General features: G+C 35.2%; 1 long non-coding RNA gene and 10 other non-coding genes across 11 annotated transcripts; 4 read left to right on the plus strand and 7 right to left on the minus strand.

Annotated features, from left to right (window-relative positions):
* Positions 1 to 184: 184 nt before the first annotated feature.
* On the minus strand, positions 185 to 381 carry LOC145565079 (U2 spliceosomal RNA). The gene has a single exon (XR_014094962.1). It is a non-coding gene; the product is annotated as a U2 spliceosomal RNA (small nuclear RNA).
* Positions 185 to 16,353, minus strand: LOC145641904 (uncharacterized). Its single transcript, XR_014115588.1, has 10 exons — positions 16,085 to 16,353; positions 15,892 to 15,937; positions 14,907 to 14,976; positions 13,119 to 13,273; positions 12,886 to 13,020; positions 8,108 to 12,355; positions 7,854 to 7,934; positions 7,692 to 7,745; positions 5,210 to 5,415; positions 185 to 497 (listed from the first exon to the last, which is right to left on the minus strand). It is a non-coding gene; the product is annotated as an uncharacterized LOC145641904 (long non-coding RNA).
* Positions 3,678 to 3,794, plus strand: LOC145566086 (U5 spliceosomal RNA). The gene has a single exon (XR_014095355.1). It is a non-coding gene; the product is annotated as a U5 spliceosomal RNA (small nuclear RNA).
* Positions 5,202 to 5,362, plus strand: LOC145564422 (U1 spliceosomal RNA). Its single transcript, XR_014094826.1, has one exon. It is a non-coding gene; the product is annotated as a U1 spliceosomal RNA (small nuclear RNA).
* On the plus strand, positions 7,028 to 7,143 carry LOC145566538 (U5 spliceosomal RNA). The gene has a single exon (XR_014095443.1). It is a non-coding gene; the product is annotated as a U5 spliceosomal RNA (small nuclear RNA).
* LOC145565304 (U2 spliceosomal RNA) lies at positions 9,119 to 9,315 on the minus strand. The gene has a single exon (XR_014095007.1). It is a non-coding gene; the product is annotated as a U2 spliceosomal RNA (small nuclear RNA).
* On the minus strand, positions 10,307 to 10,503 carry LOC145564776 (U2 spliceosomal RNA). Its single transcript, XR_014094902.1, has one exon. It is a non-coding gene; the product is annotated as a U2 spliceosomal RNA (small nuclear RNA).
* On the minus strand, positions 12,054 to 12,250 carry LOC145565544 (U2 spliceosomal RNA). The gene has a single exon (XR_014095051.1). It is a non-coding gene; the product is annotated as a U2 spliceosomal RNA (small nuclear RNA).
* LOC145566704 (U6 spliceosomal RNA) lies at positions 12,913 to 13,015 on the minus strand. The gene has a single exon (XR_014095477.1). It is a non-coding gene; the product is annotated as a U6 spliceosomal RNA (small nuclear RNA).
* Positions 13,700 to 13,802, minus strand: LOC145566756 (U6 spliceosomal RNA). Its single transcript, XR_014095485.1, has one exon. It is a non-coding gene; the product is annotated as a U6 spliceosomal RNA (small nuclear RNA).
* Positions 16,354 to 16,735: 382 nt separating the features above from the next.
* On the plus strand, positions 16,736 to 16,896 carry LOC145566732 (U1 spliceosomal RNA). The gene has a single exon (XR_014095482.1). It is a non-coding gene; the product is annotated as a U1 spliceosomal RNA (small nuclear RNA).
* Positions 16,897 to 17,559: the final 663 nt, after the last annotated feature.

Here is a 17,559-nt window from a genome sequence, read left to right on the forward strand (position 1 = left end):
CCCACTCCAAATACAACTTTTTTACTCTGATGAAACCGCAACATAAACATAACTCTCAAAAACATATGTTAGAAAAAACTATACAAAGTACGGAGTAAATGCTTACATAGTCACAAACTCATAACTGCTTCAACAAAAGCTGAAATACTTATGACAGTTACAAATTAAATTGAACTAAGTATTGGTGGGGAGTGCCAGGCCCGTGCAGTAGTGCAACGCATGGGCGACACTTGAGAATCCCAGCAGCAAGCTACTGTGGTGGATCCTCCCCCTTAAAAAATAAATTTAATATCGTTGTGAGTCATTGACCCACGTATCAGATATTAAACTGATAAGAACAGATACTACACTTGATCTTAGCCAAAAGGCCGAGAAAGGTATGATTTGTTTAGCTTCACAAAAGTCTACTTATTATCTGGTTGTATCGGCTTAATGCTTCACCTATCCAATGTGGGATCACCAACTTTGAAAATCTTCCCATCTCAGCAGACTACAATCTGCATTAAAAAAAAAAAAAAAAAAAAAAAAAAAAAAAAAAAAAAAAAAAAACAGGATTAAGGTCCCCTTTGATTTGATGTAAAACATTTTCAATGAAAAATTAGTTTTCATGGAAAACATATAGGAAAACCACACTTACAAGATAGTTTTCTTTTGTTTGGTTCTTACAAAAAAAAAAAGGTAAAGAGAAATTAATATAGTAGTGGAAATGTGGGGAAAATGTGGCTTCCCTTGTTTTGTGAAGGAAAATGCATTCCGCCATTGTGGATGCAATTTTCCACCATTGGAAAAATTGTTTTCCGGCCCCTTCACAAACCAAACAAAGGAAAATGGGAAATAATGAAAAAATTATTTTACATCAAACCAAACAAGGCCTAAGGAAAAAAAAAAAAAAAAAAAAAGCGAGGAGCATACGGAGTACATGAGAATGGGATAATGTTCAATTTGGAATCAAATTCATCATCACAAACATCTCATGTTTGTTTGCCATCTAAAGAGGAAGTTTACTTTCATATGTGGGTGACTCAGAATTTTCAAGGCAAACCATGCCTTAAACCTAAGAGATTGCAAATGAGTTTATCATCATCAAAACTTCCTCCGTCCCACTTAAATTGCCCCATTTTCAAGTAATAGATGTCCCATTAAGTTATCCCATTTCATATATGGAATGTTTTTCCCACTTTTTTTTTTTTTTTGGGTTACCACTTGATTCATCCTTTGGGATAATCCTTGGGTGGTTAGATAATCCCCCCCAATTGTTGTTGCGAGGGATCAAACACGCAGTAATCTCTACTTAGTGCAATCTCAATCACTACTGCACCATCACCGATTAGCTAGTACGTTTTTCCCACTTGTCAAATCATGTGTATCCACAAAAAGACAAAAAAGAACATGTATGCCGATTGCCTACTCAATTGAGCCAACTCTTAAAATAGTGGAAACGTAATTAAAGCAATCTTAGTGAGATGGAAGGTACAAATATAGCAAACTTCAATAGTCCTAGACTTAAATTTCTTGTAAGTTGCAAATTAATTTTATCATCATTTGTGACAAAAAGGCCACATATTACAATTAGACTCTTCATTAAACCATGCATCAAAGTTAAAGTATTAATCATCTGCTGTTTTGTCCAGGATGAACCTAATAACATCATCACAAAACTACTTCAGTGGTAGATCAGAGCGTGAGGGTAGCTAGTACTTATGGTCAATGTATCTTTGTCCAATGTGATATTGGGGAGTGATAGGGGTTTAAATGAAGTGGTGAATATTAGGGCCTAGTTTCAACTAAACATATTATATTAAGCAAAAATCATTCCAATTAGGAAAACTCAGTTGTAACATCCAATATCAGACTGATTGTTAATAGTGTAGAGCAACAACCTCATATTTGGAAGTACGTCGAAACATTTGTTTAATTCACCTTTTCCACCACACCTCATCCAACCATAAATGTACTCATTTATCTATATGGTATATAGGGTTGTTCTGGATAAGGCTTTAGGGAATATGGTAAGGGCCAATATTAGAATAAGGGTTTAGGCCTTTAGGGAACATGGTAAGGGTCAAGAATAATCTACCCAGTCTTGAGTGCCTATAAAGTTAAGAATTTAAGATGCATTAACTACCCGAGAAACTCGCTCACATAGTTAAGTTATAAATGGTCTGATAGGAGGGTAAAGTGTAGAGTAAAGCTTTTTGTTATAAATGTTGTGTACCTTTGGAATGTTGGGCTTGGGTATGAGTCAAAGGGTAAGTGGTGTGTGGTTATGGTCTCCCATGTGAGTAGTCATGAAGCTAAGAGCAGCTGCCCACATGTCACATAGAAGAGATCCTTGGGACAGGTTGGTACTTACCTAGTGATCTTATAATCATTAATTCATTATGTTTCGGGTGAAAACAATGGGACCTTGCCGAAGGTCCGAAGAGGTGGATAAAGACTGATTCGGTCCAAATGATGCTGGCCGAAGGTTTCCTACACAACAAACACACGTAAACTGGCCTCGGGGGTGGTTCCGAGGAAGGCCCCTCCGATGCCGAAGTTAAACAGTGTTTAGAGAGAGAAAGCTATGCAAGGGTATTAATTGCTTGAGGCTTGTCTGTGAATGAATGATAAATGATGTAATTGAAGGCTTTTATACCTTAGCATGACAAGGAAAATGGACGGGATGGGCTGACCATGATGACTTGGGCCATTGGTTTGATATTGACTTGGCAATTTAGAGGCTTGGGCCTTGACCTTGGATTAAATCATTTTATGACTGGGCCCAATTAGGCTTAATTGGACCCCAAACACATTATATAGTGATCCCGTAGATGTTGCCACTATATTTTACGTGCTGATGTGAGTCCATGACATCCCATACAACCAGCCCCCAAAAGTGAGTGAATCTACATGCCAGGTGTGGCCACTATGAATAATCAACTCCATTGGTTGCTGTTTTCATATTTGATCTAAAAGGAAATTGTTGCAATTAATAAAAAAAAGGAGTAAATCTGTATCTATATCTATCTATACTTAGTATTTAAAAACACAAACCACATAATTTCCATATAACACATGTCATCACAAGTCACTCATTACCCCATATGCCACATGTCACCTCCCTTAATATTTTTGTTCAAGTCTTTATGCATTCTATAACTTGCAAATTCAAGGAAGAAAATAAAGTGTTTCATTTCCACTATAATTAGTACACATTACATAAACATATAAATTATAATAAATTTGTCTTTTCATCTCATAGATTTAATATAACTTAAACTAATATGTCATTTCATATTCCGCAATCTTCATGTACATACCTAACCAAATTTCTTCATCTTCTTTCACAGTTCTACTCCGACTCTTTTTTTCTTTTAAGATTTAGCAATGAAACAATTACTTCGTATACTATATCAAAAGTTTCAACTTTTGAAAAACATACCTATATATGAAAATAATTATCCCAAGTAACAACCCGTACATTAAACGGGCCAAAAGGTTAGTTAGGATGAATACGTCTGTGAAGCCTACAAAGTTTTATAGACTGATACATATTGCGTATTTGCAGACATATGGTTTAATAATAAAGTATAATTACTTATAGAGAAAAGCAAAACAGTCCCACATCGTATAATTTAAAACCGCCAAGTACTACTCTATACATATGCTTCACTGTACTCCAGTATACTCCACGCAGCCATGCAGTGAGCACAGAGCGAACTATTCTTTCGCCTTTTACTAAAGAATACCGTGTGCTCGCTGCATACAATGGCATACGTTTATTTTTGGAGGGAGTTCCTTAACTGGAGCTTCCAGCAAACTTAGTCCAAGTATATATGGTGTGGTCTATTTCTATTTAGGGGTGTTTGGCTCATCAAATTGGAATGGATTGATATGAAATATAATACGTATGGGGGAGAGTTAGAACCCTTGGGTATGAGATTCCACATCTAAAAAACAAACTAGATGAAATGGAATTAGCCCACTCCAAATGATCCAACCAAACAACCCCTCAAATAGATACCAAAATCTATCCTTCCTGCCTTTTACAGCATCAACATTGACTTTAAGAGTTTAAGGCGGCTGAGAGAGATAGACAACCCCAATGTTTTAGATTGATATGGGCTTTAATCTTATTCCAGTAGCAAATCCTATAGAAACTGTCTATAGACCTTCACAAATTCACAAGGACATGGCTAACTCAAGTGAACTTAGTAGGGAAACAGCCCCCCCCCCCCCCCCCCCCCCCCCCCAAACAAATAGAGTATCACTTAATGACCAACCTCTACAGCCTCCCATAGTATCACTTAGTGATCAACCTCTACAGCCCTTTCCGTCCACATGAAGTAGTTGTTGCGAATTGCCTAGCTGTGAAAGTGTGAATTGCATATCTATTTGGTAGGACAGCATATATATCAATTTTTTAAAATTTTCTTTCTATTAACAAAACCTGACACCACCTTCAAGTCATACTGAAGTTCAAGAGGAAAATCTAGTTTACAAGCATCCTTATTGTCACAATAACTACAATGAGTTGGACATAGATGGTGCACTACCCATTCACCAAGAGGTTTGAAGCACTATTGGTCAACATAATATATCATGCAGGTGTTAGCAGCTTAGAAAGTTAGAATGCAAATGCATTAATTTACCTGGTGTATATAACTACAATATTTCGACTCCCATGCAGTAATACATCAGAGGTCAAATCCAGTACCCCTCCCCCCACCCTGCCCTACTAAAACTAGAAATACCCACGACTCCACGAGGAAGAGTGGAACTGTGGAAGACAAAGATACAAAGGAATCATCTGTCTGCTGTTTATACTGAAGATGCAATGTGAGGCAAATAAGCATAAGAATTATTTTAGATACAAGTCAATGGAATTCAGTCATCTGAATCTATTTTTTCCAAGATTTCATACGGCACAAAATCTCTGAGCTTAAAAGTAGTGATATTTATATACTCAGTAATTTCTACATTGGGTCCAGCAACACTTCACAGATTGATTAGTTATGATGTACTGCTTATTTAATCATTCCAACTTCACTGATCGGAGAGTTGATACAATGATATAAATATGCACACATAAGACTCATTTATTCACCATATATTTATGAAAGTCAGTTTTGTAAGGTGATATTGTCCCACATCAATTAAATAACAAGGAGCGTATGAGAAAGATGACTATTAAAGGAAACTGATAATGAACATTCAAATTACTTACCTGGACGGGGTCAATGGGTGATCATGGAGACTCATGGCCTAGGCAGGTAGCCTCCATTGCACATTAGGAGGGGTGCCTGCTTAACATCTTCCCAAGAGGAAGAGTGTACGTCATAATTTGTGATAGAGGGGGCCTGCGTTCGCGCGGCCCCTATCCAATATCTAGTTCAACCTTCACCGCAGTACTTTACAATATCAATTGATTGTCTAAAAAGAAATTAAAAAAACCAATTTAATAAGCAATTTATTAAGGGAATCTATTTGACACAGAATTCACGTCAGACCAGGTGTGTGAAAGTTAACGAAAAATCCTATTTCCTTTTAATAATGATAAGCATAATTTAGTTACTGGTAGAATCTTTAACACAGAGCAGTCACACATAAGTAGGACAAGTTTCAGAGTGTAGTTAGCATAAGTGATGTACTAGATTAACAAGCTCATCTCAGCCTTTAATTACTTTATTTTTTGAAGGATTGTATGGGAATTTCAGTCAAAAGACTCAAAACTTAACCAGACAAATTAATTAACCAGCTAGGTTGGAGAGCTAAAATCTTACAGTCCCAAAAATACACAAGCAAAGCAAAAAGATATCCAACTATAAAGCACATAAAGGATACAGGTCAACCATCATATATGAGCACAAGGCCTTGAATTAATAGAAATTCATCGACAAAGGTTGGGTTTAAGCACTCCATTCATAACCTCAAAGAGCTCATGCAAAGGAAATTCACCAAAGTACCAAACTCACAATGCACAAATAAGTAATTGTCCGTCTTATCATTCACGAGCATTACAGGTGAGGAGAAACTATGAAGAGCCCTATGCCCCTATCTGGTCTCTAATTCCAAAGCTCAATACTACTACTAAAAAAGTTCATTTATCCTCGATATTTTTTAATGTTGGTCATTAGTTGTGATGGTAGAAGCTTTTGGACATTAATCTATTTGTTTGAATCTGAAATTGACTCCAAACCAAACATAAACATGGCACAGTTGCCCAAATTTATCCCCTAACCAATTTTATCCCCTAATCTCTACAACATAAATGTTAGGCTCTCTTAAGTGTCATACCTTTTCCCATTGCTGATTTTTCCAAGTAGTAAGCAGTAACCACAATTGTAATGTGATGTAACCGACTACACATCCATAAATTAGGTGCTAAGTTGCCATAGAAGCTACTGAGTTGTTGATTTTCACGTGGAACATTTATAGAAATTTCGTTAATTGTTTTTTTTTTTTTTGGTAAAGAAATATTAATTGGGTTTCCATGTGCTTATTACCATGTTATACTAATGCTGTAAACAGTGACTATGTGTTCACTTCATGTGAATCCATTCCTTTTTAGAAACACTGTTAATTTTATGTTTCTCACACATGATGTAATGGATGAACAATTGTAAAATTGTGTCATCTTAAAACTCCAGGTTCTGATGTCATTATTTTCAACACGGACTGAATGAACTATGTCATTTAAGTATATTTTACAGACACTATCCAGAGGGCCTCAGAAATCTCTATATCCACCACCTTATAGTCCCCACGGCCAAACGGTAATTTAATTTCATAAAAAGCTGGAAAAATTCAAATGTCAAACCAAATAATACAGAAATTATTGTGTCTATGTAGAATATTCCCCATAAGATAACAAGCACATGCATTTCTTAATTTGTGTGGATCAATGTTTCTATACTTTGGAGCAAGATTATTGCAATATTATTATGTAAAAGACAACACAACCGTCCCACATCAGTCAAGAAAGAAAATCTAAGCTAGGACTTTGCGGTATAAATAACGAAGCCTGTTACAGCAAGCATCACGCAGCCATGCAGTAAGCACAGAGCGAACTATCCTTTCGCCTTTTACTAAAGAATACCGTGTGCTCGCTGCATTTAGTGGCATACGTTTATTTTTGGAGGGAGTTCCTAAAAGGAGCTTCCAAAAAAACAAGTGCAAGTGTTTTTAAACAACTATAATACTAAATCTATGATGAGATTATCAAATACTCCCTATACTTATCAAATGTGATCCTGTTTAAGTGTTACATTTCCTTTTTTTGGCAAAAAGCTACATTTTTAATACTACCTCCGTTACATATTATTTGCAACGATTAGACATTTTTTTTCTCTACTTTATGTCAAATCGTTGCAAATAATATGTAACAGAGGTAGTATTATATATCACCTCTCATGGTCCCCACCTAAGCCTTCTATTATTTCTTCTCACACATTCAATACCTTTTTCATAAATTATTAACCCCACTATCTTTCTTTTACAATTTTTTAATACTCCAACTACCTCACTTACCTCTATGTGCTGGTCAAAGTGTAACCCTTAAAAAGCACGGAGAGTATCAATTTGCCAAACTGTTGTATGATATAATACACTTTAACTTAACCCACAAAATAAAAAGCACCAAGTCCACCAACTCAATCACAGAGAATCAGTTAAATGAGATATGAATCGAGTAAAAGTTGCAATAATACCTTGCATTAGTTTGAGGCATCATCGTGCACAAGGACTCGAGGAGGATATAGGCCCTGGTAGAATTTAAGACAACAATTTAAACTCTCCATATCAGGGTTAGAGAAATAAAACTGTTAGTGGTGCAATTAAATATAAAACAGACCGCAGAAGGAAAACATAACCTGCTAAAAGGAGCCCCGAAAGTCCCAAAATTAAGGAGAGAAGGGACAAATGTTGGACTGTAACTCAAGGTGGCATCATATCTGTACACGAACCAGGATAACTGTCAGTACGACTGCATTCATTAAGCTTAAAATGCACATGAAAACTCTCGCACAGCAAGTAGTTTCTATACTACTGTTACACAGCTAGTATAGAAACCACAGAGAATAAGTCATAGTTTGTGAGTAGGAGTCTGGGCTCTTACAGAACTTACCTAATTATATCAGAATAAAAACCTGCAGCATGTATCCTCTATAGTTAAACAAACGTTGCTAACATGGCGTTGACAGAACAAATCTGCAGAATAAATGGACCATGTGAAAGTAAAGTTATACTAACAACCTCAGTAGTGATTGAAGAAGTGTAAGTTCCATCAACCAGGACTGAGGAGAAAACCAAATACACTGAAGAGACTGCAAGTCCATTTTTCTTGTTCTTGCCAGCACCAAACCTCAGCTCTAGCTGTTCGAGCACATTCTCTGGTCACTTTGAATTCTACTGAAATGGAATGGGTGAAGAAACACCATATATTTGTGTTATTTCACACAGAATACGCATGCATTCTATCCAATCAGAAAACGAATGTTGTATTTGCACACAATATTTGAACTGGATAGTATGTATCAAATTGTTACTTATAACCAGAAATTTAGGCAGGTTTTATAGGAGTTTCTCTGTTGGATCCTCTTGATTGAAGATGTCAGAGAGTAGTTGATCAAACTATTCTTTCACACTTTACTAAAGAATACTATCTGCTTGTCGCATTAAATGACATACATTAGTTGTTGAATGGGTTCCTTCAAGGAGCTTGTAACAAGCCAGTTGTCCCTGACTACTGGGACTAAGGTACAAACAAATCACAAACTTTAAAATTCAAACAAGTATTTGCGGAGAATATAAGAGGATACCTGACGAAACCTATTAACTTTTTATGAAAAATAACATTTCTCAAACCAGTAGATTTTAAATCCTCACTGCAATAAGGAAAACCACGAAATCTGATCACACAATAATCAGCAGGAGATTCCTTTTTTTCAAAGTCAACAGGATATACTTCTTCCACTCCTAGTTAGACTCTTGAATGATACTCAACGATATCAATTCTCAAGATTATGACCGCTGAGACAGTGACTTCACAATAGCAGCTTCCTCTCTTTAATACGAAATTTCCTAATGCAAAATAGATAGAATTTAGGAAGACTACAAAAGGCTGAAGTATGTATTGGTGGGGAGTGCCAGGCCCTTGCAGTAGTGCAACACATGGACGACACTTGAGAATCCCAGCAGCAAGCTACTGTGGTGGATCCTCCCCCTTAAAAGATAAATTTAATATCGTTGTGAGTCATTGACCCACGTATCAGATATTAAACTGATAAGAACAGATACTACACTTGATCTTAGCCAAAAGGCCGAGAAAGGTATGAATTGTTCTGTCTTGTCTCCTGCTCTTTATTTCCTGAAGTTGTTGTACTCTTGCCGTTCTTCTCAATGTGGTACAGCATTCATACAAGTATTCTAACGTATAAACTATAAGTATAAACTATAAAATATAAAGTATTCTAACGTCTGGACTCTGGGAAATCAGTCTTGTTCTCATCAGACTTCAGAAAATTAGAATAAACTATAAAGTATTCTACCGTCTGGACTCTGGGATACATCGAGAAACCATGTATTAACTATAGAGCTAAAAGTCATAATGGATTTGATGGACTAATTCAGAAAGGTTTGTTGGATTCAAGACTTCAAGATGGAAGTCTAGAAAGTTTCATAACCATAAATCCACAATCGACGTCAATAATTTGGCTGTGCATTCTCCCCACAATGGCACCGAGGAATTAATTGTTGGAGAAGGTACAGGTTTAAAAATTCCTTACGTTGGTTCTCTTTCATTTTCTTAAAATATGTTCTTTATTTCCTTGGCTCATAATGTTATTTCCGTCTCTCAATTTTGCATTGACAATAACACATCCATAGATTACCTACCAACACTTAGTTTTCACGTATTAAACTTTTTTCCCTTGACTGGCACCATTTATTAGGGCCTCCATCACAAAGAGTATTTAGGCAGCTTATTTCATTAAATAACCTATATGTCTCTAGCATCTCTACCTTGGATTGCAATTCATTTGCTAGCAATAAGTCACCAGACACCATTTCCTTCTCTTCTATATCCACTACGGCTCTCTTCAATATATTTATACCAACTTTAAGGATTGACCATAGAGTTTCAGAAATCCTGAGAAACATATAAGAATTCCATAGCTGGGTTTAGAGAAATTAAATTATTAGTGGCAGAACAGACTACAGAAAGAGAACATATTTAGAGAAAGAGACGAGGAAGACTATCTCAAGTTGGCATCATCTTTGAGCAGGAACCAAGCTTGAAAAATAACTGAGACTTAACTAATCATTGGTGGGGTGCGCCAGGCCCGTGCAGTAGTGCAACGCATGGGCGACGCTTGAAGATCCCAGCAGCAAGCTACTGTGGTGGATCTTCCCCCTTAAAAAATAAATTTAATATCGTTGTGGGCCATTGGCCCACGTATCAGATATTAAACTGATAAGAACAGATACTACACTTGATCTTAGCCAAAAGGCCGAGAAAGGTATGATTTGTTCTGTTTCATCTCCTGCCTTTTATTTCTTAATGGTTCCGTACCCTTGTTATTTCTTTTCGATGTGGTACAGAATTTCTGTTGATTGGGAAGTGAATATCATTCCTTATTAGGAGTTCTATTCACAGAAAACTTCAATAACTCAATAGTACATTTCTTTTTTTTTTTTTTTTTTTTTTTGACGGGGAACTCAAGAGTACATGATAAAGAGTGTATTAGCAATAAAGACCCAAGTCCTGGAAACTTGTGCGTTTTGTGACGAATATAGAAAGGTTTATCACAATTAAATACTCCATGCGTTCACAAATAATCTTCTTGTTAAATTTGGACATACATATTATTAAATTTATTAGGTTTGTCAGACATAAATACTCCATGCGTTCATAAATAATCTTTTTGAGTTGGACATACATATTAAGAAATTTATTAGGGAGGAGTGAGAATGTGAGAAAAATAAATGTAATAGAAGGGTCCACATCACAGGAATTGAGTGTAAAATTTTCCATTTTCAGGAAGATTACTAGTTATTGGCCCTAATTTATAACTTTAATTGAACTATATATATTTTGGTCTGTTTGTCATTGAGAGCTTAAGAGTTTTTTTTTTTTTTTTTTTTTTTTTTTTTAATAATATGATAGCTTAAGTAGTTAGTTGTTTGTATGAGCTGGTTTGACCCTCCATATAGGGTAAATGATAAATCAATCCAATGTGGGAAAAAAATATAATTGAGAAATCAAATCTGTATAAATGTCAATATACATCCTCCGTTCTATTAATATTGCAACAAGGAGGAAATTACACATCCCTATGCACATTTTATATGCTATATATCTATAATTGTATAAGAGTAAAAATTATAAAAAGTTGATATTGTGAAAGTATTTTATGAGACGAATCCAACAATATCTCACATGACTTTATTTTGCTTAACATATAAATCATATTATATGGTCAAACAAGAGTGATGAATAGTGCAAAAAGTCCATTGTTGCAACATTAACTGAACGGAGGAAGTATATACTACAGAGTACTCCATAATGCACCCTAAAAAATTACTCAATAATTACATTTGTAATATATATAAATCAAAACTTTTACTCTATAATTACAATCTTATGAATTAATGCATACAAATATGGAGTAATGTTTAGTTTCTTATAAATTTTATTATTTTGCAATTATTAAGGAATTACATTCCAATCTAGGGGAATTTAAATAGAGTGTTATGCATATGAAAGTTTTTCAATTAAACAAAACATAAATATATAGAGGTTATGCATATATTGAGTTTTCAATCATTAATGAATTTGTATGATGTGGCGTCACAATATATGCCAAATGGCAAAATAGCATGTCTTGCCATGGGTATATCCGTATATATATTGATATTGATTGATTGATATATTGATTGATTTGGGGACATCCTAAAAAGAAATGCACGAAAAATCATTTGTGAATAGAGGGAGTAGTATATAAGAGTAGGTTAGCCGCTAATGTGCATTTCCAAACTTCCATCATGAGCAAATAAAGAAAGGTTTATTACACAAAATTTTCCTTCGGTTTTATGTTCCAACACCCCTCTCTAAAAAAAAGGAAGGCAACTTGGGAAGTCATGTGATTAAGTGACTTAGATTAATGTTCCAAATACTTCAACGGCAACATGCAAGTTAAGCCACATAACAGATTTTAAACTGATTAGAACAGACACTACACTTGATATGCCAAAAGGGCGAGAAAGGTGTGGTTTTCTTAGTACAAGTTACCTTCTTTTTTTCCCAAGTGGCATTGACCTTTCCTTCATCTTTCTGATGTGGGATTATCAAACTTGAAAATGTCCGCATGGATACCTGAGAAATTCACAGTTAGCAATTAAGATGATTATACAAAAGTAGATAACTCACAGAAGAAGAAGTATTTGTTACAAGTCAAAAAGTGAGGGCACAAAATATCTCCAAGGGATCAGTTTCATCTTTAGCATTGATTCATCCTCAGTTTCTCACGCAAATCACATTTTATTTGCCATAACTATTCCAATTTAACCAGATGTATTTCAGATAGCCCAAAATAGATAGAGACCATCTGAAAGTAGATTAAGGGTCTCAGGATGTGCCTGTTGGGTGAAATAGCACTCAAGTCTCAAGATGAAGATTACTCAACAGTATGGCTAGGAGAGACCTCTAGAATCAAATTAGTGGACACGAAAGTTGAAAATGAAGGAAGGAACACAGGTTTTGTTTCTATACACTATTTTTCAGCAGACAATGAAATCGCAATAGAGTGCTAATTTCATAGTAGAGAGAATGCAATGCAGTCAACAGCAAAAGAACTTTATATCACTGAAGGTAAAAAAAATAAAGAAAAAATTTAGAAGCAATACACATTAAAAGCAGGGGCAAAAGGTCAAAAAAATTTGGACCATTTCTCGATTTGTGCGTGTCATCCTTGCGCAGGGGCCATGCTAATCTTCTCTGTATCGTTCCAATTTTATCAGATGTCTCCGAAGAGACAATACCTATATAGAAGCCAGGCTTAATAAAGGGACCAGTAGCTTTGTAAATAATCAGTGTGGGACTAGAGAATAAAGCAGTTGACTTGTAACCAAGTAGCAACCATGAAAGATCTCCAATAACCAACAGTGGTAAAAGTACTGTCTGTTAGTTGTCTTTAGGGTATGCAAAGCATATGAACAAGAACAACACCAGAAAGGCGGCAACCTCCTTTGTTTTGGTTCTCACCCAAGTTGTGTCAATTCTTTGATTTAGTATCTGAGGCAATAAAGCAGTAAGGTTATGAATAACAGCACCATGTAATCAAAATATAACTTACAGAAACATAATCCAACATATGGTAAGCAAAAGCTACAAAGGAATCAAATTATAGAGTATGCATGTTAAGAGGTAGCATAGTTTTTGTTTTTGTAAACCCTATCATAAGTTCATAACTGAAGAGATGGCATAATCATATCACAATTAAGTACATAATGTTTCAGAGTTCAGAGCAGAAAACAAATTAAGCTGTAAACAACATATAGGATCAAGTGAAGAAAAACAGACTAGAGAGGAAATATTAGAAAGGGGGAAAAAACAAAAAGAATAAACATTATAGATTGATGTTGGAGGGGTAGAAAAGGAAAAAAAAATTAGAAAAAAATAGAAGCAAAACACATTTTAAAGCAGGGGCAAAAAGGTCAAAAAAATTTGGACCATTTCTCGATTTGTGCGTGTCATCCTTGCGCAGGGGCCATGCTAATCTTCTCTGTATCGTTCCAATTTTATCAGATGTCTCCGAAGAGACAATTCATAACAGAAGCTTGTGCAATATAAACAAAGTGTTATCTGCATATTTATTCAATGTGGGATATCCAGTTTCACACCTATATGGCCATATCAGCCTCCAATAACCTAGCAATTTGCAAATCTCAAATTACCATGCCCTATCTGTTAAGTAAACTACTTTCTAAGAACATCAAGAGTACCATTAGTACATGTTCCAATACAAACCTCACCAATATTTCGAAAATTCTCCGATTTGTCACCAAGTACGAGTGACTTTAAGACTATGCGTTTCTTATTTGTTTTTATTTTTTTGAAAATAACTTCAGAGCCATTCAGACAATACACAGTACAAGAAATAGGATTGATCCACCATAGAGGGGAAATTTGGCAATAAGCTCCACTACTTTGACATGAAACAATTCCTGTCATTCTGAACAGCTAGCAAAGATGACTCCATTTGACCTTGTTTGAAGTGTTTAAAACCAAATTGGATAAAAAAAAATTTATAAACTCTGAGGTGGATGACCTACTCATATTTTTTTGAAAGAGATACTTACTCATATTTAGTTTAATGTGAACCAAATTTACACACATGTTGCTAGAATTTCATTCCAAACTTTGTTTTTCTATTACCATTCTAAATTACTAACAACTCATATAATTCCATCTAATTATCAATTTTGTTTTAAATAATGACAAGGTATGCTTTGGAAGTGCTCTCAATGCTCTTTAAGATACTTGTTTTATACTTCAAGTGTAGTTATGGACCCTAACTAAAGGATTAAGCATACATGCCGTTGACAAAAGAGTTGTATACAACAAACACTGGTGTTGTCAAAATTGCTAGAGTAAGTTTCAACAGCCTAACACCTTTAAAACTGTTTTCCAAGCCCTGAGTCATAGGGGTGTATTTAACGAATTAACCCCGTGTAGTAATGCAATTCATGGGCAATGCTCTAAGATCCAGGTAAGCAAGCTACAGTTATGGAGTCTCCTCCTTTAATTAATCTAACATCAATGTGGGTGAATGACCCACAATCAACTACTCCGCTGATTTGCTGATAAAATCTTAATATTAGATACTAAAATTGATTTTACTGCCAAAAGATAAAGAAAGCTGTACCAGTATGCTTTGTTTAACCTTTCAATCCTCTATCAAATTTCTGATCATTCCAGCCTCAACCATCGCCAGCCTGTGTGAGACAGAGTCAATATTCAACACGTGGAATGATCTATTAAAAAGAAAAATTTCCAATCAAAGATTAAGCCTGTAATTCATCATAAAAATTTATAAGATGATCACAGACACAATTTTACCAGATACAAATTAAACAACTAGTGCCTTTCAACACACACACAGCTTTTGTAAAGTTAGGAGCCTACTTGTTTTTCATGAAGTAAAGCAATAAGAACAGATAAATGGAACAAAAACTAGAGACAAAATTTATTGCCACTTAGCACTGTCCAAAATATTAAAAAATCGCTCATCAAGGACTAGCAAAGGTTAGTGAGCAACTACCATCACAGACAAGCTTTATCTTTGACAAAGTTTCCAGTACAAAGCATTATCTTCACTTAATTAAATGAGTGACTGGCAAATGTTCTAATGGATGCAATAAAGTAGCAAATGACACACAAATTTATGTAGTTCACTAATAATGTGTAGCTAAACTTAAAGGGCACATCCATTACGTCATCCAGCTTATTGCAACTACAGCTGATTAATCCTTATGGCATATTAAGCATAAGGCTACAAGCCTACAGCCTGCTAAGGCAAAAATCATGTTTCTTTGAAACCATATATCATCGTTTGTTCAAATTGTAAGAAAAAATAAAACCAAATATCATGAGACTGGAAGCTAAGAATAAAAGCATCCTCAAACAAAATAGGAACCAGAAGCTGAGCTGGTTGAATAAAAAAAAAGGATATAGATGAAATGATTCTGGGCTCTCCTCAAAAATAAAAGCAGAGCATCAAAAGCTTTCAAACTATAATAACTTCAAAACAATCTAGCTTGTTAACCTTTTCCAAATGAACAACCGCAGTATGTAATGCCATCAGATATAACCACATTAACTTTCGATTCAGTAACTTTTACTGATCTCACCTGAAGCATAGTCTTCTCAGGTTAACAGGGCACATAATATTAAGCCCTGTCAAAGCAAAGAAGAACTGTAACATGTTTATGTGGTTCTCTCACTTTTCTGTAGCACTCAAATTATATTTATGAAAGAAATCAAAGAAAAACAACAGTGGCAAACACACATACAAACTTTAACGTAAAAGAACAATCTCCTCACCACACAAAAATCCTATATACAAGCCTCCCTGAATACAAAATTCCCAGAACCAAATACCACCAATAATGTGAAATCTAAACAGCTTTTCAAGAACCATCCACTAGAGATCCTCTTACAAGTAGATAGTATTTCTCTCTTGTATAAAAGTAATTAGTATAGTGGAAGTAAACTAGAATAAATAAACTCTTAACAAAAGGATGCTATAAAGATTATTCACAAAATCAGCAGTTGTATCTTCAGAGCATCAGACACAAGTACCACCCATGAACCATCCATAGACCAGGTACCTAATGGTAGACGAGGTTTTGAACTTGGTTCCTCTATTCCATACTTGTCTAAACACCATAATGGACCACTACATTAATGTTATTGACTTGTAACTGTTATCAGTATAGACAGGTAAAATTTTGTAGATCATATGATAAAGTATAGCTAGGAAGTTAGTTACAGCTATGTCTGGATGGCCATAAAAGCTAAATTCAACGCCAAAAGCATCTTGTTGACTTTTACACGGTTATACCAACTATATTGTTCCATTTCGAGGTTTTCCAAAAAAGTTTTAGGAAATTTGTTTATTGTCCCACATCAATGTAATAACAGATATATAAGAGCATCATAGATATAAAATGAAAGCGTAGAATGTGAAGAAACATACTTACCTGGACGGGGTCAATGGGCGATCAAGAAGGCTCATGGCCTAGGTTGGTGGCCTCCATTGCACACTTGGAGGGGTGCTAGCCTAACATCTTCCCAAGAGGAAGAGTGCACGTCATAATTTGTGATAGTGGGGGTCTGCGTTCGCGCAACCCCTGACCAGTTCTATGTCCAAAATTTTAATGCATTGATTTGTGTTATTGAGAGCCTGCTTACCCAGATGCCCTGCACACTCCTGATTTTCAAATAAAAAAAGCATAAGTCCAAATAGGTAAAATGTAAATAGCCCAACATATATTATACTCATTCTGTCCACAAATAATCTTTCTTGTATTCCTTTTCAAGATGTCTGCAAAAAAGATTCCTATTACTTGAAAAAAGAAAATTTTATCACTCAAATCATGTACATTAGATCCCTCTACTAACTCTCTTTCTCTTACTCTCACCCCACCCTACTAAATTCCTTAATGTGCGCCGAAGTCTAACAAAAAGATTTTTCATAGACGGAGGGAGTATATATGATGAGTTGGCAAAGAAGCAAGTTGCTCCTACACATGCCTAATTGTGTCTAATTTTTCTAGGGTCTATCAAGTTTTACAGATTCTGAAATAAAGACTTCACTATATTTGGGTCAAGTATATTTTTGTAATAACATAAAATTACATCTATGAAATAATACATTTGTGCCATTTTAAAACTCCAGATTCGAAAGGTGTTCTCTCAACGTAACCATAGCACAAACTCTAGCAATCTAGAGAGTTCAGATAATTATCTATGAAAGTGCAATAGACTTATCTTAGGAGGGGTAATTTGGGAAGTCT

The sequence above is a fragment of the Chenopodium album genome, chromosome 1 (genome assembly GCF_948465745.1).
Source record: "Chenopodium album chromosome 1, dcCheAlbu1.1, whole genome shotgun sequence".
Taxonomy (NCBI): domain Eukaryota; kingdom Viridiplantae; phylum Streptophyta; class Magnoliopsida; order Caryophyllales; family Amaranthaceae; genus Chenopodium; species Chenopodium album.